Source organism: Oryx dammah, unplaced genomic scaffold (genome assembly GCF_014754425.2).
Source record: "Oryx dammah isolate SB20612 unplaced genomic scaffold, SCBI_Odam_1.1 HiC_scaffold_3, whole genome shotgun sequence".
Lineage (NCBI taxonomy): Eukaryota > Metazoa > Chordata > Mammalia > Artiodactyla > Bovidae > Oryx > Oryx dammah.
The window spans coordinates 98,157,466-98,179,531 of NW_024070187.1; positions in this window are offsets into that span (position 1 = coordinate 98,157,466).

Below are 22,066 nucleotides of genomic sequence, written 5' to 3' on the forward strand. Positions count from 1 at the left end.
TACCTGGTACACATACACACACACCTTCACAACCATCTTGAAAACTCTTACCCCTCTCTCAACCCCAGAATGTTTCTGGGAGATGGAGACTTCCCAGCTTCTGCGCTGGGTTTAGGTGTTGGACGGCGGTTTCTCTTATTCCCTCTCAATTTCTTCCATAGCTGGAGATCTTTAAATTTCCAGGAGCGTTGAGCTGTGTACACAGGGAAGGAAGACCTCTGCACAATTTTGAAATTTCAGGGTATTAAAGTAGCACACCATCGAGGGATAAGCACTACAGTAGTTTGGACGAGATCATTAAGTCCAAACTTAATCAGCAGAAAATTGAAATAAATAAGGAATACAATTCGAGCGGCACCACCCATGGACCGAGTTTGGCTGTGAGAGCCAAAAGCTCTTATTTGCATCCCAGCACGGAAAGCCAGAGGGCTTATTCCACTTAGATAACCTAGGGTTTCCGCTGCACTGATCTTTTAAAGGTAGCAACTTGAGCTTGAGTTTGAGAGGTTTTTGTTTATCTTTTGCCACTTTTGTTATTCACTTCTGATATAAAAATAACGTTCCCTCTCGATTATTTTTCATTAATTTCAAGACTGGGCTAAACCCATCACTACACAGACCATAGACTCTGACTAAGGGGAGGGTAAGGTCCTTCTTCAATGTGAATTATGCTGAGTAGAACAAGAAGCCAGATGATGAGGGGCCGTCTGTATTTCCCCGTGAGGATGTTTGCTGGGCTGTGGGTATAAACTCCAGCGCCCTGTCCTTGGGCCACTAGAGGAACTCCAGTAGGAGGAAGGCGCGTGTAGCCCGACCCTGGCCCGAGAGTTGGGGTCCTCTGCTTCTCGATTCGTTAAAAACGAAACTTTATCTCGCCTCGGGAGTCTCCAGGACAGCGGTGACACACAACCCCTTGCCTGAACCCCGCACCTGGGCCCGGAGCGACCTCCTCACCTCCCCCGCACACCTCACACCACATTCTCAAGGACTAGGTAGGAAAAGAGAGGGAAGGAAGCCAGTGATCCCCAAATACTCCAATTTCAAAAAGCGACTTCGCTTTATTTAATGTAAATAGCCTGACCTGGGAAAGCATTGAACATTTTCCTACTGTAAATCTAGTATCTGATTTGGGGTAGGTGCGGAAGAAATAGAACAAAATCAGAAAGACCGACCAACCCGGCGAACCACTGATTCAACTCCACCCAATTCTGGGTTAATTGCCATCGGTAAATAATTGCAAAGCTTGGGTGCAGATTGGAAGTCTCAGTCGTTTGTTTGTATTTATCATTCACATTGCGGAATTAAAACAGCAGTGTTGTTCTTAATTGTGACAATAAAAACATCGGGGGTCTATGTACCTAGATCCCGGGGGGTGAGCCCTGGGTGCCCTAATCCCGCGTGGGACAATGAAATTCAGAGGCTCACGGCGAGGCGCGGCCGAAGGAAGGCCGGTCGGTGTCTCCTGCCTGGTGCTGTTATCATGATCGATCTGCTCCGTCTTTCTCCAGCTGGGAGCCTGGAGAGCGAGGGGCGTCCTCGAAGGGGGTGGGCTGTTGGGAGAGATGACCCTGCCCCTGCAGAGCGAAAACCACCTTCCGGACGGCGTCCTGGAGGAGCAGATCCCGACTCAGATGCGGGAGGCGGGTTTTTGGTTAGGGCCATCTTACACGCCGCATACACACGCCCTAAAGAATCAGGACTTCTCTCCCTCAGGGAACCCCCGCCGCCAAGACCCGCGAGCTGTTCTGCCCACGACCTAAGAGAGCCCGGCATTTCTAAGCAACCCTTGGGAATGGAACGTGTCACACGTGCTCACGATCCCCTTTGCCCCCCGCGTCTCTGCACTCTCTCTCTCTATATATATATAATACATATATATATAATATATATATATATAATATATATGCATGTATGTATGTATGTATACTTAGGGGGAGGACTGTGTTGGAAAGCGATTGATTTACATTTTAATTGAAAAATAAATGAAAGTGGTTTGGCAAATTCGGAGGTTGCAAAGAGAGCTAAAGGGTAGAGGTGGAGAAGGCGACGCCCCCCTTCCCAGCCCTTGGACTTCCTTTAAGCCTGCAGACCAGGGCCTCCGTTTTCAAGTTACTGTTTTCAGTCGGTTCCTACTATTATGCAGCCTGCGCCACGCACTTGACCATCCCACCCTCTGTCTTAACCCTGGACTCCGACGCCTAGCGAGTTGTGCTACTTCTGTTTTAAATGGAAGGGGCAGAGCCTAAATTCAGAGTAATTCACAGAGGAATGCAAATGAAATCTCAGCTAAGTGTACTTAAATTCAGCAGTCTGTCGGGGATGAATGATAACTATTCTTCCCCAAATATATTAACGTCAAACAAAGGTCGGGATACTCAAGTGTAGCCACAGGAAGCCAATTTTAAATTCGGAGAAGGAGAGAGGAGGGGGAGGAAGGGAATTTTGTGTGTTTCAGGCCAAAACCCACTCCAAAGGGTGTTTGCCTGAATTGTCCCGATGACTTCTTTAGTAACTCCACTTGGGCCGACGAATGGGGCTCATTTGGGCTGAACCCAGAGGCCGGTTGGGTTTACAGTTCCTGTTAAAAAGAGGGGTGGAGTGGAGCCGGCGGCTAAGTAGAAACTCAAGGGAGAAAGAAGGAAGTCCACGGTCTTGGAATCACCCAGTCTCTGAGAAGGAGAGCTCGGCTGTGTGCATCTCTTTGCATGCCCTAAAGGCGGTTTTACGGAAACTGGATCCTTGGCCGCTTCTGCTGACCAGGAATTAAGGAGACTACTTGGAAAGGGTTGGGGTACAGACAGGCCTACAAATGCGGGGTGGGGAAGAGCCCTGGGGGAATCCTGCTGTCGGCCTTGCTCTCCCCGCTGAGACCAACACAAAATGAGAGAGGGAACCGATCCGCTGTAGACAGCATCGTGGAATCTACTACCAAAAAGGTTTGGAATTTCGTGCCGGCCTCCATCATGCCAGCCTCCACCTCCCTGCTCCCATGAGGGATCTTCAATGAGACAACACAGCACCCCTGCGCACACCTACAGAAGCTCTCCTGGGGGACATGTGCACTCGGAAGGGAGGGTTGTGAAAAGTCCCAGAAGATGGAGAATTCTAAGTCTAAACGTCTGCAATATCAAAACTGGATTCAGGAGTGAGAGGAAATGCAAGAAAACACCAATGACCTGCTAGAGGGAAAACTAGTCTTGAACTTCAGCGAAGCACACATAACTTTAGCAAACATATCTGCATGTATAACACCCAAGCCCGGCATGCCCCCGAGTATTTTCTACAAAGACCCATTCGTTTCCAGGGAAGGTACCTGCTTTGACGTACATTCTGGAAACCAAGATCCAATGTGGATTCCTCCATGTGCTTGAAGGAATGTCTGTGAATGTCTACAATTTCCTTAAAAAATAAAATGCTGGTTCAGTTTCACCACCAGGTTAAACAGTATCTAACGTGAACGGCCGGTGAAAAAATTTACACCTGTATAAATGACATCCATGGAGCATAATGTAAATAATTTTAAAGGCGCCCGTGAACTAGTTCCTCTTTCAGTCCCCCTAAAAGGTGTTGCTTCTGACTTGGGTGTGCTTGCGTGTGACAGCATTGGTCCTTTCAGCCGACTCACCGCGTGCAACTCCTTCTTCTTCCCTGAAAAAAAGTTGTCTTATTTGCGTCACTGTCTCGCTTACAGTGCCTGGGTCCTTTAGGCCGTTTTAAAGAAACCCTGAGCAGTTGCCGCCCTCTTGTGGAAGAAACGTAGCAGTTCATTCGGTCTGGAAAAGACAAGCCTGCCTGGTTGTGTTAAAAGTAGAAATTTAATTTCTCAAACTGGTTTGCCTTTGTATAGATCCTTGATTAATATGTGCTTAATTTTTATCTGAAATGCCAAATCCATAAAATGAAGTGTAAGCCTGGCAATTCTTGCTTTAATTCAGATAGCAAAAGCCTTCTAAAATGAACATTTCCATTTTAATCTTTCTTTCTCCCCTTCCCTTCTTTGCGTTCCGTCATTTGACTCAGTCTGGATAAAACAAATTTCAATTTTTATTGGAATTATCATTTTTACTTTTCTTCCCTAATTATCAAAATAATACTATGCTTAATTCAGAATATTTGGAAAGTAGAAAGAATTATAAAAACAAAGAGCCATCCATAATCCCATCTTCAGGGGACAAACACTTCCAATATTTTGACATATTTGCTTGCTGTCTTTTCTCCAACCTTAATCCTATGTTTTGCTGTAATTGTCGAGGTCTCATTGAATATATACTAGTGTATCCTGAAACTTATTTTATAACCTGCTTCATCCACTTATTGAATCAGGTACAGATCAGCACCGAAATCTCCCAGACTTTGTCTCCTATGAAGTGAGAAGAGCCCTGTACACTGTCAGGGACCTGGGTCCAGCTTACTCCCACAAACCATGATCCTGTGGGGAGGCTAAGTGCTCAATGCCAAGATCCCTGCCCTGATTCTTCCATGAATCCCTTCAGGTTCTCAGACACTTTACCACTAGTTCTCAGAATGTTCTGACATATAATATTAATAATAGCTAACACTGAATGTTTACTGTTCTGAGTACTTCACAGTAGTAATTCAACAACAATTCTGCATCTCTGAATTAATACGCTAGCTATCCCTATTATAAGAATGATGAAATTAAAGCACAGAGAAGTTAGGTAACTTACTTAAGATTAAACAGTAATTGGGGAAGCTGGAATTTAAACCCCACGTGGTCGGCTCCATAGTCCATACTTTAATTAAATAAAACTGCTCCTCTGAAAACTGGAGGAAGGTATGAGAAAGCAATCTGAATGTTATAAATTTTTATGATATCTTTATGCATTTGTTTATTTCTTTGGCTGCATTGGGTCTTAGTTTCAGTACGAGGGATCTTCAGTGTTTCGTGTGAGATCTTTCATTGCTCCACACGAATTCTCTGCAATTCTTCACTTGCAGCGCGTGAGCTTGGGAGCTGGTCACAAGGGCTCGCTAGTTGTACGTGGCTTAGTTGCTCCACAGCGTGAGGGATCTTAGTTCCCTGAACAGGGATCGAACCTGAGTTCCCTGCATTGCAAGGTGGATTTCGACCCACTGGACCACCAGGGAAGTCCCTGAATATTATAAATTGGTAAAAAGAATAGCAAGAAGAGATAAGAAAGCCTTCCTCAGTGATCAATGCAAAGAAATAGAGGAAAACAACAGAATGGGAAACACTAGAGATCTCTTCAAGAAAATTAGAGATACCAAGGGAACATTTCATGCAATGATGGCCTCAATAAAGGACAGAATGGTATGGACCTAACAGAAGCAGAAGATATTAAGAAGAGGTGGCAAGAATACACAGAAGAACTGTACAAAGAAGAGCTTCACGACCCAGATAATCACGATGGTGTGATCACTCATCTAGAGCCAGACATCCTGGAATGCGAAGTCAAGTGGGCCTTAGAGAGCATCACTCCGAACAAAGCTAGTGGAGGTGATGGAATTCCAGTGGAGCTATTTCAAATCCTGCAAGATGATGCTGTGAAAGTGCTGCACTCAATATGCCAGCAAATTTGGAAAACTCAGCAGTTACCACAGGACAGGAAAAGGTCAGTTTTCATTCCAATCCCAAAGAAAGGTAATGCCAAACAATGCTCAAACTACCGCACAACTGTCCCCATCTCACACGCTAGTAAAGTAATACTCAAAATTCTCCAAGCCAGGCTTCAGCAGTACGTGAACCGTGAACTTCCAGATGTTCAAACTAGTTTTAGAAAAGGCAGGGGAACCAGAGATCAAATTGCCAACATCCTCTGGATCATGGAAAAAGCAAGAGAGTTCCAGAAAAACATCTATTTCTGCTTTATTGACTATGCCAAAGCCTTTGACTGTGTGGATCACAATCAACTGTGGAAAATTCTGAGAGAGATGGGAATACCAGACCACCTGACCTGCCTCTTGAGAAACATGTATGCAGGTTAGGAAGCAAAAGTTAGAACTGGACATGAAACAACACTGGTTCCAAATAGGAAAAGGAGTACGTCAAGGCTGTATAATGTTACCCTACTTATTTAACTTCTATGCAGAGCACATCATGAGAAACGCTGGGCTGGAAGAAGCACAAGCTGGAATCAAGATTGCTGGGAGAAATATCAATAACCTCAGATATGCAGATGACACCACCCTTATGGCAGAAAGTGAAGAGGAACTAAAAAGCCTCTTGATGAAAGTGCAAGAGGAGAGTGAAAGAGTTGGCTTAAAGCTCAACATTCAGAAAATGAAGATCATGGCATCTGGTCCCATCACTTTATTGCAAATAGATAGGGAAACAGTGGAAACAGTGAGAGACTTTTATTTTGGGGGGCTCCAAAATCACTGCATATGGTGATTGCAGCCATGAAATTAAAAGACGCTTACTCCTTGAAAGGAAAGTTATGACCAACCTAGATAGCATATTGAAAAGCAGAGATGTTACCTTGCCAACAAAGGTCCATCTGGTCGAGGCTATGGTTTTTCCAGTGGTCATGTATTGATGTGAGAGTTGGACTGTGAAGAAAGCTGAGCTCCGAAGAATTGATGCTTTTGAACTGTGGTGTTGGAGAAGACTCTTGAGAGTCCCTTGGACTGCAAGGAGATCCAACCAGTCCATCCTAAAGATCAGTCCTGGTTGTTCATTGGAAGGACTGATGCTGAAGCTGAAACTCCTGTACTTTAGCCACCTGATGCGAAGAGCTGACTCATTGGAAAAGACGCTGATGCTGAGAGGGATTGGGGGCAGGAGGAGAAGGGGACGACTGAGGATGAGATGGCTGGATGACATCACTGACTCGATGGATGTGAATTTGAGTGAACTCTGGGAGTTGGTGATGGACAGGGAGGCCTGGTGTGCTTCGATTCATGGGATCGCAGAGAGTCGGACACAGCTGAGTGACTGAACTGAACTGAACTGAAGTAAATGTTAGGTGAATCTTTGCATATCCCACTACAGAAAAAAAATCTCATAATTCAAAATCTCTTTGACGAGAAAAATATTGAAAAGGATAATGGAGCTTATTGAATTCTTTGAAAAGTTATTCAAATAAAAATTTAATTCCTGAAAATAATATTAGGCCTTGGTTTATGTGCAAGACACATATTTAAGTTCAAATATACTTTTAATTTTGGTTACTTTTTTTAAATGATTAACCTTGTTTTGGGGACAACTTTTAGGAATCTTAATTACTTTTTAAATTAAAATTTAATATTAACAAATACATAACTTAGCTTCACATTTTTACCCTAATCCAGGGTAGTGGTTAATCATAGATTCGCTTCACAGATGGTCTAGATTATAGCTCTAAATGGCTATTCACAGGCCAGATAGCTTTCTAAACAAACCTGTCAACCTGGCCATTTTAGCTGCAAAATTGCCAAGGATGTGGGTTATCCTGTTGGCCGCCGAGAAAGTCTCCAGTTACTTGGTATAATGATGGAATAACAGTGGTACTCAAGCCTGGGTGGTGCTCGTGGTAAAGAACCTGCCTGATAATACAGAAGACGTAAGAGATGCAAGTTCGATCCGTGGGTGGGAAAGATCCACTGGAGAAGGAAATGGCAACCCACTCTAGTATTCTTGCCTGGACAATCCCATGGACAGAAGAGCCTGGCAGGCTACAATCCATGGGGTCACAAAGAGTTGGTCCAGACTGAAATGACTTAGCAAGCATGCAAGCTGTTTTACAATCCACAGGGGTAGTTATCAACCCACCAGAAGTGATGCCCTGTCTATTAGAACAAACTCTCTGTTTATCAGCCTGGACTTTAGCAACCCTATGTGATTCATGCTCTATTTCCTCTATCTGTGATCTTGGGTAGGCTAATTACTCTTTATTTAGAACTAACACTTTGTCATGCTAACAAATGACTCTCTAGACTTGTGTGTTTTGCCTTTCATAGGTTGGCTGGTAGAGGCAATCTTGTAGTGGTGATAGGTCTCTATGTATATAGGAGTAAAGTCTACTTAAATGAAGTAGGCATTCTTGATCTTAATCATCAATGAAAGAGCAGGTCCTTGGGAAGGAGAGACATACTTGAAGGCAGGCCTTAAGTAATTAGAGAAGAGATGTTTACCTCACTCAGACTGTCCTTTGTTTGGGTTTGGGTTTTGATTTCGAGCTGCCCAAGGTGCTTTTAAGATAGAGGTTAAATATAAGACTATCACATGGAAGCAAAACTTGATCTAGGAACAGGACTCCCCAGTGGTCCAGTGGCTAAGACTCGAAGCTCCCAGTGCAGAGTGTGATCCCTGTTCGGGGAGCTAGATCCCACATGCCACGACTAAGAGTTCACATGTCACAACTAAAGATCCCACTCGCCACAACTAAGGCCTTTCACAGCCAAATGAATAAATAAAAATAAATATAAGACAAAAACCTTGATCTAGGAAGAAGAAAATCCTGCAGGGAACCCCAAATTATATAATACTTTGTATAATGGCTTCCCTGATGACTCAGCCATAAAAAATATACCTGCCAATGCAGGAGACTCGGGTTCAATCCCTGAGTCAGGAAGATCCCCTGGAGGAGGAAACGGCAACCCACTCCAGTATTCTTGCCTGGGAAATCCCATGAGCAGAGGATCCTGGAGGGCTACAGTCCATGGTCACAAAGAGCTGGACATGACTTAACAACAGGCTTGTATAAACTAGTTTACCTAGTTTCATGATACTTATTTTTTCACTTTACTTTTCCCTGTGCTTTGTTTAAATGTTCTATCATGGCTTAGGAATTGCTGCTACAAAGTATGGATTCACTGTCCGTATTTGGACAAAATATTTTTTAATTAATTAATTTTTTAAATGTATGGCTGTTCTGGATCTTCACTGCTACACGTGGGCCTTCTCCAGTTGTGTCAAGCGGGGGTTACGCACTAGTTGCGCGCACTGGCTCAGTACTTGTGTTGTACAGGCTTAGTTGCTCTGTGGCATATGGGATCTTCCAGGACCATGGATTGAATCTGTGACCCTTGCATCGGCAGGTGGATTCTTTATCACTGAGCCACCAGGGAAGCCCTGGACAAAATATTAAAGGGAGATCTATGAGCCTTCTAGGCTGGGTAGGTTGGCTATCTGGCTATTTCTCCCTTCCTCCACAGAAGTATTGCCTTCCTTGGAAAGGAGAGCACTAGCGTACTATCAGATGTAGTGATTTGTGTTTTTCATGCAAATAGAAAGTTCTCTGATAGGGTTAAGGGACTACAGCAAATAGGGATAACAAGGGCCACATTGGTTTAAAACAGTGGTTCTCAACCCTGTTAGAATTAGTGCTCCCTTTCTAGAACAAATACTTGATAATGGCTCTTTTACTACCCTGAAATGATATTCATATCTAGCTACACATATAATTTCCCCAAAAATCAATATACAGCCTGAACTATAACATAAAGGAAAAATAAATGGAAAATAATTTATAATAATGTAACATGCAATTCAATATGTATATGAGTGGAGACCACACTGAAGACAAGAAATAACGAGACATAAATATATATTTATAAACGTCTAATCACAGTAAAGTCAGTCCCTACTGCAAATACAAGCTGAAGAAGGCATTTCAAATATTATTGGAGACATTAGCATTTGTGTGTTGATTTTCAGAAATGGTAAATAACTCTTAAATGAGATAAAGATTTTTCCTTTAGTTTACATGGACATTACTTTCCTAGATAATTCAGTGTTTATTGAAACCATATAAAAATGCTTTGTGTTTATATAAAAGGAAAGAAAAGTGAAGTCAGTCATGTCTGAGTCTTTGCGACTCCATGGACTCTAGCTCACCAGGCTCCTCCGTCCATGGGATTTTCCAAGCAAGAATACTGGATTGGGTTGCCATTGCCTGCTCCAGCAGATTTTCCCGATGCATGGATCAAACTTGGGTCTCCCACATTGCAAGCAGATACTTTACTGTCAAGAGTTAATTCTGTGCTCAATAATAAGAATTTTCATCTACATAAGTATCCATTGGGAGATCCAAATTTTTACTTTTTACACAAATGCATTATAGGAGATCTACCCTCCTATATAAGTTATTTAACTTATATGCAGAGTACAGCATGAGAAACGCTGGGCTGGAAGAAGCACAAGCTGGAATCAAGATTGCCTGGAGAAATATCAATAACCTTAGATACGCAGATGACACCACCCTTATGGCAGAAAGTGAAGGAGAACTAAAGAGCTTCTTGATAAAAGTGAAAGAGGAGAGTGAAAAAGTTGGCTTAAAGCTCAACATTGAGAAAACTAAGATCATGGCATCCGGTCCCATCACTTCATGGCAAATAGATGGGGAAACAGTGGCTGACTTTATTTTGGGGGGCTCCAAAATCACTGCAGATGGTGATTGCAGCCATGAAATTAAAAGACACTTACTCCTTGGGAGGAAAGTTATGACCAACCTAGATAGCATATTCAAAAGCAGAGACATTACTTTTTCAACAAAGGTCCGTCTAGTCAAGGCTATGGTTTTTCCAGTAGTCATGTATGGATGTGAGAGTTGGACTATAAAGAAAGCTGAGTGCTGAAGAATTGGTTCTTTTGAACTATGGTGTTGGAGAAGACTCTTGAGAGTCCCTTGGACAGCAGGGAGATCCAACCAGTCCATCCTAAAGGAGACCAGTCCTGGGTGTTGATTGGAAGGACTGATGCTAAAGCTGAAACTCCAATACTTTGGCCACCTGATGTGAAGAACTGACTCATTTGAAAAGACCCTGATGCTGGGAAAGATTGAAGGCAGGAGGAGAAGGGTGTGACAGAGGATGAGATGGTTGGATGGCATCACTGACTCAATGGACATGAGTTTGGGTAAACTCTGGGAGTGGGTGATAGACAGGGAGGCCTGGTGTGCTGTGATTCATGGGGTTGCAAAGAGTCAGACATGATTGTGCGACTGAACTGAACTGAACTGAGCCTCTCTGGGCTCTGCCTGTTTGACAGTATTGTCCATAAATCAACCTGACAAAGCAAAAGGTACCCATAGATTTGACAAACGTCCCCATTGAGAACCACTATTTTATAACTTTAGACAGTTTAGAAAATGTTTTCATGTATATTAAGTTTGCAAAGCATTTTTACATATAGCATCTCGTTAATCCTCCTCAAAGCCCTTGAGAAGGACATTATCACTGTCATTTTAACAATGAAGTAACTGAGGAACCTAAAGGAGATGTGAAAGGCCAAGGCCATTCCCCACAGCACATCCTTATCCTCTCCATGACTCGTCAGTCTGGAGCACATAGAGAGATGGAATAAATGATATACTTCTGTATTTAACGCAGAAAACTCCATCGCATGTAGCCTGGTTATCTAGACCTGAGCTATACAATCTAGTGACTGTGGGCCACATGTGGCTATTTAAATTAATTTAAAATAAAGCTAAAATTAAAATATAGTTCCTTAGTCACACAGCCACATTTCAAATGTTCAAAAGTCATGCCTGGCTAGTGGTTACCATATTGGACAGCATGAGTATAGAGGTTTCTCACCACTACTGATAGTAAGATTAGGCAACACTGAGAGGTCATTTCAATTGTATGTGTGTGTGTGTGTGCACGTGTGTGCACGCTCATTCTGGAAGTAACACATATCACTTCTGCACCCATTTCTTTGGCCAGCCTGGTCACAAAGTGTGGTGTGCTTAGTCCAGACATGTTCTTTGAAACTTTAGTTTCCATATAACTGTATTGGCTAATTTGACCTCTAGTACACTGCATGGCCTACTTAGCATCTCCAGTGAACACACTCAGTCTTTCAGTTTCCCAAATTCAAAATCCTAACAAAAACTCCTATATCCTGTTTTTTCTTATATGGGTCTTCCAGCATTATCCAAAGTAGCAACAGCTTACTTCTGACTCGGAGACTTAAACAGAGAAGCACCTAGGGCAGTGCTTACTGAACAGGTGGTGGTGCTTAGTCACTCAGTAGTGTCCAACTCTTGTGACCCCATGGACTGTAGCCTGCCAGGCTTCTCTGTCCATGGGATTCCCCAAACAAGAATGCTGGAATGAGTTGCCGCTTCCTTCTCCAGGGGATCTTCCCAACCCAGGTATCGAAGCTGGGTCTCCTATATTGCAGGCAGATTCTTTACTGACTGAGCTTATTATTTCAATTTATTCTTAAACCTTCCATTGCCTTCGTATGGCCCATTCTTTCCTCTAAGCTGCTAAAAGTCTTAAACACGACATACACACACATACACACAATGCTCAGCTTTCTGTACCTTGGTTTATGCCATTCTCTGCCTAGAGTATTCTACTTCATGATTGAACTTACTTGCTTACATCTTGAGAACATAACCAATGTATCTTTGCATTCCCAGTATCCAGCATAGTACCTGGCACGTAATCAGTATCTAATACCTTCCAATCCACACTATTTTGCATGTATTTTCCTTTGGGTCGCTATCTTATAGAAATGACTGATGAAAATATGTGTGCTGCCACATAAAAATGCAGTAACCACAATTAATCTTGAACTTCAGATTATAAATTAGGCAAATGAAAGTATTTGGCATCTACAAACTCCTGTTTTTGTGCCAGTTATATCGTGGAGGTTTTGTGGATACAGAAGGCACAGCTCTTGCCCATGGGAGTTTCTTTGTCCTTGGAGAATGAAGTTCAATATATGATATGTCTAGAGATAATTAGGCAGTGTTCAGTAGAGCTTGTGACTGGAAAGCATAAACTAAATGTTGCAGGAATTCAGAATTGTGCAGTGTTACTGAACAGGGTGCTTGGAAGAAAAAGCTTTGTGACAGAAAGTGGATCACTTATTTTTGTTGTTGTTCAGTCGCTAAGTTGTGTCCGACTCTTTATGACCCCATGGACTGCTGCACGAAAGTCTTCCCTGTCTTCACTATCTCCTGGAGTTTGCTTACATTGATGCCCATTGAGTTGGTGATGCCATCCAACCATCTCATCCTCTACCGCCCCCTTCTCCTCCTGCCCCCAATCCCTCCCAGCATCAGAGTCTTTTCCAATGAGTTGGTTCTTCACATCAAGTGGCCAAAGTATTGGAGCTTCCCCGACACCAGTATTCTTGCCTAGAGAATTCCATGGACAGAAGAACCTCGTGGTCTACAGTCCGTGGGGTTGCAAAGAGTCAGACACGACTGAGTGACTAAAACACACAGGTCGCTTACAGTGTGTCTTAAATGAAAGCAAGATTTGCATAAAGAAAATGAGAGAGAATTCTGGTTCTAGAGAAGAGCATTATAAGCAGAAGGAGAGCGTGTAGTCAGGGAATCAAGGCAGAAGTGAATGTGATGTTGGCCAAGGAGGAGACGACGTGAAAGTACATTTTAGCATTTACCAAGCGCTTTTTCTGTCTCTTGACGTAGCTAGAGAGGGGAGGAAAGGGTGTTGCTTCCCAGAGGTGGGAACTATGGGTTCTGCCCTAAAATATGAACTTTCCTCAAGTTTCTCCGTAATTGTGCCAAATATTTGGATTCTTTCTATCACAGTTTACCTACTATTCCCTGAATCCACTTTTGCAGTACTTGACTGCCCACTCCTCAATCAGATGGGGAAAAACCAAAAACTAGAATGGAGGCCACCTGATGTGAAGAGCCGACTCATTGGAAAAGACCCTGATGCTGGGAAAGATTAAGGGCAGGAGAAGGGGGCGACAGAGGATGAGATGGTTGGATGGCATCACTGACTCAATGGACTTGAGTTCGGGCAAACTCCGGAAGATGGTGAAGGACAGGGAAGGCTGGTGTACTGCAGTTCATGGGGTTACAAAGAGTCAGCCACGACTGAGCAACTGAACAACACAAGAATGGAGGCAAATAACAACAGGCTCAGGCCAAGGATGGAACGAAAACACCTCACCCAGCCCCACGGAAGAGTTAACACACATGGAGAAAATGCACTGAAATTGCCGATGTAGGACAATAAACCCCTCAAAGGTAAGAACAGAGAGATTCAGAGTTTCCCAAGCCACATTCGAGAATCCCACCTCCAGATTCTAAGCCAAGATAAATGGAATTGTTCACAGCTAAGGAACAAGCATCATGTCTTATAATCATCACTGTTCTCATGTTTGGGGCCCTCTCCTGGAGTAGGGTTAGCCTGGATTCAAATTAGGAGATCCAGAATAGTATGGCTTTAGGCCATCAGGTTGGTTAACCCTGTTGTTGCTGTTCAGTTGCTCAGCTGTATCCAACTTTGCGACCTCATGAACGGCAGCACACAGGCTTCCCGTGTCCTTCACTATCTCCCTGAGTTTGCTCAGATTCATGTCTATTTAATCCTGGCAGACCTAATTTTTCTCATCTTTAACATATTGATGGGTGAAGGAGAGCACTGATTTAGGTCATTTCTATGGTGTTTTTTGATGCTCATATCCTGTGAGCCTAAGAGCTGACCAACAGCAAGGTGTATGCAAAAGGCCGACCTAGAGGCAGACACAAACCAGACTCTGTGGGAAGAACTAAGAAACTAGCAAGGAAGCCCAACACCCTGAAGGAAGGTACAAATGAACACATTGTTCACCAGCTGCCATGGTTAAATTTCCAGAGGACTGACTTTCCAGGAGGTTGCTACCTCCTGACTGTACACAGTTTCTGTACTGGGAGACTGTGGCATGCTTTTGACCACAGCTCATTTAGGCACTCAATTTTAATTTGACATAGTTTACGTTAGGTTGATTTATTACAGCCAGGTCGTTCTGCACAGCACTCATTTCCTTAGCATTCTAAGGCTCATAACAAGGGGTGGTTCATTCCATAAGTACGCTCAACAGAATTCCTTCACAATTACTTATTATTTAAAAGGATCATGTTACAGGCAACATATTCCAAAGACTTACTATTATTAGAAGGAGAGCATCTCTGCCTATCTGCAATTTGGATTATGAAGAGATATACAGGCGGATGCCAAGGTATTTAAAATATTTTGAGAAAAATTTCAAAACATGTTCCTACATTTTGAATGCAAATCAAGTTTAGAAATAGAAGCAATGTGTGATGCCAGAGTTTTAAAAATAACTTGTATTTCTAAAATTTCTGGAATACAATGATTAGGAAAAGGGCTTTATTATAAGGAATCAGAAGCCTAAGTTCTAACACTGAGTCTTATCCTTAAAAAAATAAGAGACTGAAGCATATAGCTATTCAAACATTTTTATGCTAACATTCATAGCAGCATAATTTATAGCAACCAAAAAGTAGAAGAAACTCAAATATTCATCAATTAACAAATGGACACATAAAACAGACTATATTAACATCTATATGTGTATGCACATGCAGCCAGTCTCTCAGTCACGTCTCTCTCTTTGTGACCCCATAGACTGTAGCCCACCAGACTCCTCCGTCCATGGGGTTCTCCAGCTAGAATAATGGAGTGGGTTGCCATACCCATCTCCAGGGGATCTTCCCAACCCAGGGATCGAACTCGTGTCTCCTGCTGCTGCTGCTGCTAAGTCGCTTCAGTCGTGTCCGACTCTGTGCGACCCCATAGACGGCAGCCCACCAGGCTCCACCATCCCTGGGATTCTCCAGGCAAGAACACTGGACTGGGTTGCCATTTCCTTCTCCAATGCATGAAAGTGAAACGTGAAAGTCAATTCACTCAGTTGTGTCCAACTCTTCGTGACCCCATGGACTGCAGCCTACCAGGCTCCTCCATCCATGGGATTTTCCAGGCAAGAGTACTGGAGTGAGGTGCCATTGCCTTCTCCGATGTCTCATGCATTGGCAGGCGGATTCTTTAACGCTGTCACCTAGGAAAACCAAATATTCATCAATTAATGAATGGACACATAAAACATAATATATCTAAATAATGGAATATTATTCAACAATAAAAAGGAATGAAATACTGCTTCATGCTGCAATATGGATGAACCTTGAAAACATTTTGCTGAGCAAAGAGATTAGTCACAAAAGACTTCACATACTGTTTGATTTATCAAAATAGGTAAATCCATAGAGACAGAAGATAGATTAGAGGCCCCTTGGGGCTGGGATGGCGGTGAGGAAAACAGGAACAGGAATGGCTATTAATGATTACCAGAGGTTCTTTGGGGGATATTGAAATGTTCTAAAATTATTATTGTGGTTATGGTTGCACCACTCTGTGAATATACTAAAAAAAATAAGACTGAGCTGGCAGTGTTTTATAATTTTGTTTATTTATTTTTGGCTGTGCTGGGTCTCCGCTGCTCCTTGCACCACTCTCACTCCGGTGTGCGGGCTTTCCATTGTGGAGGCTTCTCTTGTTGCAGAGCACGGGCTTTAGAGCACGCTGACCTCAGTAGTTGCAGGCTGTGGGCTCTAGAGCACGGCCCCAATATTTGGTGAAAGGGCTTCATTGATCCTAGGTATGTGGGATCTTCCTGGATCCGGGATCAAACCCCTGTCTCCTGCACTGGCAGGCAGATTCTGTACTACTGAGCCACCAGGGAAGCCCCTGAACCATACACTTTAAAAGAGTGAACGTTATGGCATATGAAGCACATCTCAATAGTACTATTTCAAAATAAGAAAGGTCTTCCCTGGTGGTTCAGTGGCTAGGACGCCATGCTTCCAGTGCAAGGGGCCTGGGCTCAATAGCAACCCACTTCAGTACTCTTGCCTGGAGAATCCCGTGGACAGAGAAGCCTGGTGGACTACAGTCCATGGGATCACAAAGAGTTGGACACGAATGAGCGACTTCACTTCACTTCAGGGCACTAGATCCCACATGGGGCAACTAAGTGTTCAAATGCCAAAACTAAAGATCCTGCTTGCCACAACGACGATCAAGGATCCCACGTGCTACAACTAAGACCTGGAGCAGCCAAAAGAAATAAATGAAGGTGTTTTTTTTTTTTTAATAAATAAAATAAGAGAGAGGCTATGAAGAAGTGCCCAGAGGATAGACAAAAGCACTCCATAGAGAGCAAAATGCTCCTACTGTTGTCTTCACTGAAGATCATCTTCTGGGAGAGGAAGTGACACATTCCAGTATCTAAAGAAATGGATACCGATGGACTAAGGGCATGAGAATGATTGCCCTATAAATGGAAAATTTAAATAAGGCAAAATGAAAATAGCATAATTGCAATTTACTTATTTTTCCCATCCAGGTTTCTTTTATATTTCGTATTATAAACAGATGTAATTGGTTTGTGTCTGTGCACGCTTAGTCAAGCAGTTGTGTCCGACTCATTGCACCCCATGGACTGTAGCCCACCAGGCCCCTCTGTCCATGGGGATTCTCCAGGCAAAAATACTGGAGTTGGTTACCATGCCCATTATCAGTTCAGTGCAGTCACTCAGTCGCGTCCAGCTCTTTGAGACCCCATGCAGCACGCCAGGCCTCCCTGTCCATCGCCAACTCCCGGAGTTCACTCAGATTCACGTCCATCGAGTCAGTAATGCCATCCAGCCATCTCATCCTCTGTCGTCCCTTTCTCCTCTTGCCCCCAATCCCTCCCACCATCAGAGTCTTTTCCAATGAGTCTTTTTCGCATGAGGTGGCCAAAGTACTGGAGCTTCAGCTTCAGCATCATTCCCTCCAAAGAAATCCCAGGGCTGATCTCCTTCAGAATGGACTGGTTGGATCTCCTTGCAGTCCAAGGGACTCTCAGGAGTCTTCTCCAACACCACAGTTCAAAAGCATCAATTCTTTGGCGCTCAGCCTTCTTCACAGTCCAACTCTCACATCAATACATGACCACGGGAAAAACCATAGCCTTGACTAGACGGACCTTTGTTGACAAAGTAATGTCTCTGCTTTTGAATATGCTATCTAGGTTGGTCATAACTTTTCTTCCAAGGAGTAAGTGTCTTTTAATTTCATGGCTGCAGTCACCATCTGCAGTGATTTTGGAGCCCAAAAATATAAAGTCTGACACTGTTTTCACTGTTTCCCCATCTATTTCCCATGAAGTGATGGGACCAGATGCCATGATCTTTGTTTTCTGAATGTTGAGCTTTAAGCCAACTTTTTCACTCTCCTCTTGCACTTTCATCAAGAGGCTTTTTAGTTCCTCTTCACTTTCTGCCATAAGGGTGGTGTCATCTGCATATCTGAGGTTATTGATATTTCTCCCGGCAATCTTGATTCCAGCTTGTGTTTCTTCCAGCCCAGCGTTTCTCATGCTGTACTCTGCATAGAAGTTAAATAAGCAGGGTGACAATATACAGCCTTGACATACTCCTTTTCCTATTTGGAACCAGTCTGTTGTTCCATGTCCAGTTCTAACTGTTGCTTCCTGACCTGCATACAGGTTTCTCAAGAGGCAGTTCAGGTGGTCTGGTATTCCCATCTCTTGAAGAATTTTCCACAGTTGATTGTGATCCACACAGTCAAAGGCTTTGGCATAGTCAATAAAGCAGAAATAGATTTTTTTCTGGAACTCTCTTGCTTTTTCCATGATCCAGAGGATGTTGGCAATTTGATCTCTGGTTCCTCTGCCTCTTCTAAAACCAGCTTGAACATCTGGAAGTTCATGGTTCACGTACTGCTGAAGCCTGGCTTGGAGAATTTTGAGCATTACTTTACTAGCATGTGAGATGAGTGCAATTGTGCAGTAGTTTGAGCATTCTTTGGCATTGCCTTTCTTTGGGATTGGAATGAAAACTGACCTTTTCCAGTTCTGTGGCCACTGCTGAGTTTTCCAAATTTGCTGGCATATTGAGTGCAGCACTTTCACAGCATCATCTTTCAGGATTGAAAAAGCTCCACTGGAATTCCATCACCTCCACTAGCTTTGTTCGTAGTGATGCTTTCTAAGGGTCACTTGACTTCATATTCCAGGATGTCTGGCTCTAGGTGAGTGATCACACCATCGTGATTATCTTGGTTATGAAGATCTTTCTTGTATAGTTCTTCTGTGTATTAGAAAACTAATAGAGTTTTGCCAAGAAAATGCACTGGTCATAGCAAACACCCTCTTCCAACAACACAAGAGAAGACTCTACACATGGACATCACCAGATGGTCAACATCAAAATCAGATTGATTATATTCTTTGCAGCCAAAGATGGAGAAGCTCTATACAGTCAACAAAAACAAGACCCGGAACAGACTGTGGCTCAGATCATGAACTCCTTATTGCCAAATTCAGACTTAAATTGAAGAAAGTAGGGGAACCTGCTAGACCATTCAGTTATGACCTAAATCAAATCCCTTATGATTATACAGTGGAAGTGAGAAATAGATTTAAGGGACTAGATCTGATAGATAGAGTTCCTGATGAACTATGGACGGAGGTTCATGACATTGTACAGGAGACAGGGATCAAGACCATCCCCATGGAAAAGAAATGCAAAAAAGCAAAATGGCTGTCTGAGGAGGCCTTACAAATAGCTGTGGAAAAAAGAGAGGCGAAGAGCAAAGGAGAAAAGGAAAGATACAAGTATCTGAACGCAGAGTTCCAAAGAATAGCAAGAAGAGATAAGAAAGCCTTTCTTAGTGGTCAATGCAAAGAAATAGAGGAAAACAATAGAATGGGAAAGAATAGAGATCTCTTCAAGAAAATTAGAGATACCAAGGGAACATTTCATGCAAAGATGGGCTCGACAAAGGACAGAAATGGTATGGACCTAACAGAAGCAGAAGATATTAAGAGGTGGCAAGAATACACAGAATGCCCATTATAAATAGATGTAATTGGCTTGTAGGAACAAAAAATATGATTTCAGATAAGTTTTTTTTGGCATCACCATGGCATGCAGGATCTTAGTTTCCCCATCAGGTATCAAACCCACATCCCCTGCAGAAGAAGTACAGAGTCTTATCCACTGGACCGCCAGGGACTTCCCTCAGATACTTTGTATTGTTTCAAAATCATGAAGCCCATAAATCATTCTCTATCTGTCCTAGGGACAAAGAAAAGATAAGCAGAAGATTCAAACCAAGAAACACTGATGCCCTACTGGGTGTTAATTCTACCTCTTAATCAAGATCTGATTACCAAACAGGAAGAGAGAGCATAAAAGTGGTATGAAGATTTAAATTTCTTCATCTCAACATAATTCATGCTGTAAATGTGCTCATTATGACATTCACTAGAGCAAGAAAACTGAGATGTTGTTACAAGATTCTGTATACTGAATCCCTGCCAATTATGATGAATAAGCTGAGTCCATGTGCTTGTTCTATAAATCTCCAAAATGTCAAGGTACTGCAATTCAGCTTCCTCAAAAATATACTCTATCCAAAGAAGAGTAAAAGGTAATTAAAAATACTTAATAGCTTACTCATACCCAGTCCTATATTTGTCCAATACAGACTCTGGTTTGCTGGTGATATAACTAGAAGACATTAACTTGGGCCAAGAAAATGCATCAGATGGATATGTGGAAATGGAAATTTTATTGTAGGATTACAAAAACATAAGCCAATGATACACTAAACTATAATAAACTTTATCATTAAAATTCTCATCAGGAATGCTGGGCACTGTATCTCATCTCCCTGAAGGATTAGGTATTTTGCAAAAGACTGCTTGAATACCATGTTCATTCTTTTATAGATAGATATACGTCATATGCTGTTCTAAACAGCAAGTGGATGCATTTTCCTTGATTCATTACTTCTATACATCAAGGACATGGAGCAAGGAGCAAAACTCCAGTTATCTGTTCTGTTCTGTTTAGATCTCTACATCAACACTGAAAATGCCACTCATGCAAAATATCAGGTAAGAAGCTTAAACCCCTCAATGGTCAAAAATGGTAGTTTGTTTTATATAGCATTATGGTGCATTATAAATTCAGTTCAGTTCAGTTCAGTTCATTTCAGTCGCTCAGTCATGTGTGTTTCTTTGCAACCCCATGGAATGCAGCACGCCAGGCTTCCCTGTCCATCACCAACTCCTGGAGCTTGCTCAAACTCATGTCCATCGAGTCAGTGATGCCATCCAACCATCTCAGCCTCTGTCGTCCCCTTCTCCTCCTGCCTTCAATCTTTCCCAGCATCAGGGTCTTTTCGAAGGAGTCAGTTCTTCACAGTATCAATGATTCCTCTTTACAAACAGTCTTTGGTGGCGCTAGTGATAAAGAATCTGCCTGCCAGTGCAGGAGACATAAGAGGTGCAGGTTCCATCTCTGGGTAGGGAAGATCCCCTGAAGGAGGGCAGGCAACCCACTCCAGTGTTCTTGCCCAGAGAATCCCATGGACAGAAGAGTCTGGCAGGCTATGGTTCATAGGGTCGCACAACTGAAATGACTTAGCATGCACTTTGGTTGAAACTATAAGTCCTGGACTTCCTTGGTGGTCCAATGGTCAAGAATCCGCCTGCCCATGCAGGGGACACGGGTTTGATCTCTACTCCTGGAAGAGTCCACATGCTGCAGGGCAATTAAGCCCCTGTGCCACAACTACTCAGCCTGGGCACTGCAACTACTGAAGCCTGCTCACCCTCGAGCCCATGCTCCGCAACTAGAGAAACAGGCCACATGCAGCAAGAAAACCAAATAGAAATACATTTTTAAAAACTGTAAGCCCTAGGAAAGACTGAGAAGCATGCCTTAGCAATCATGAAAGTTCAGGTGTAAAAATTCAGCAGATCCTCACCTAAGAGCAAGTTTTGATGGCGGGAGGTGGGTGTGGGACTGTATGATTTCCTGTACATCCTGTAGCAAGGCGGCTTCATGAAAGATGGAGTGAGAGAAAATGGAGTGGCTGTTACAAGTTTTGACTTCAGAAGAATCGCCGTGGAGAACATACTCATAGAAATTTCAGGTGCCACCTCAGCCTAGGGAGTCAGGAAAGTGAAAGAAAGTGAAGTCGCTCAGTCATGTCTGACTCTCTGTGATCCCATGGACCATAGCCTACCAGGCTCCTTCGTCCATGGGATTTTCCAAGCAAGAGTACTGGAGTGGGTTGCCATTTCCTTCTCCAAGGGAGTCAGGAGGCAGACACAAAGAACTAGAAATATGAAGCCTTTGTAAAATGTCCCAAAGTTAATAACTTATGGGTACCTGTTTTTTATTTTCTCCCGAAGTTCAGTGGTTCTGTGTACTTACATTTAGGAAGCAAGAACGGGTTCCACCTGGGAGACTTCCTACCACTCTCGAGCAGGTCTTGTGGACAGTGGGCATATTACTTGGCTTGT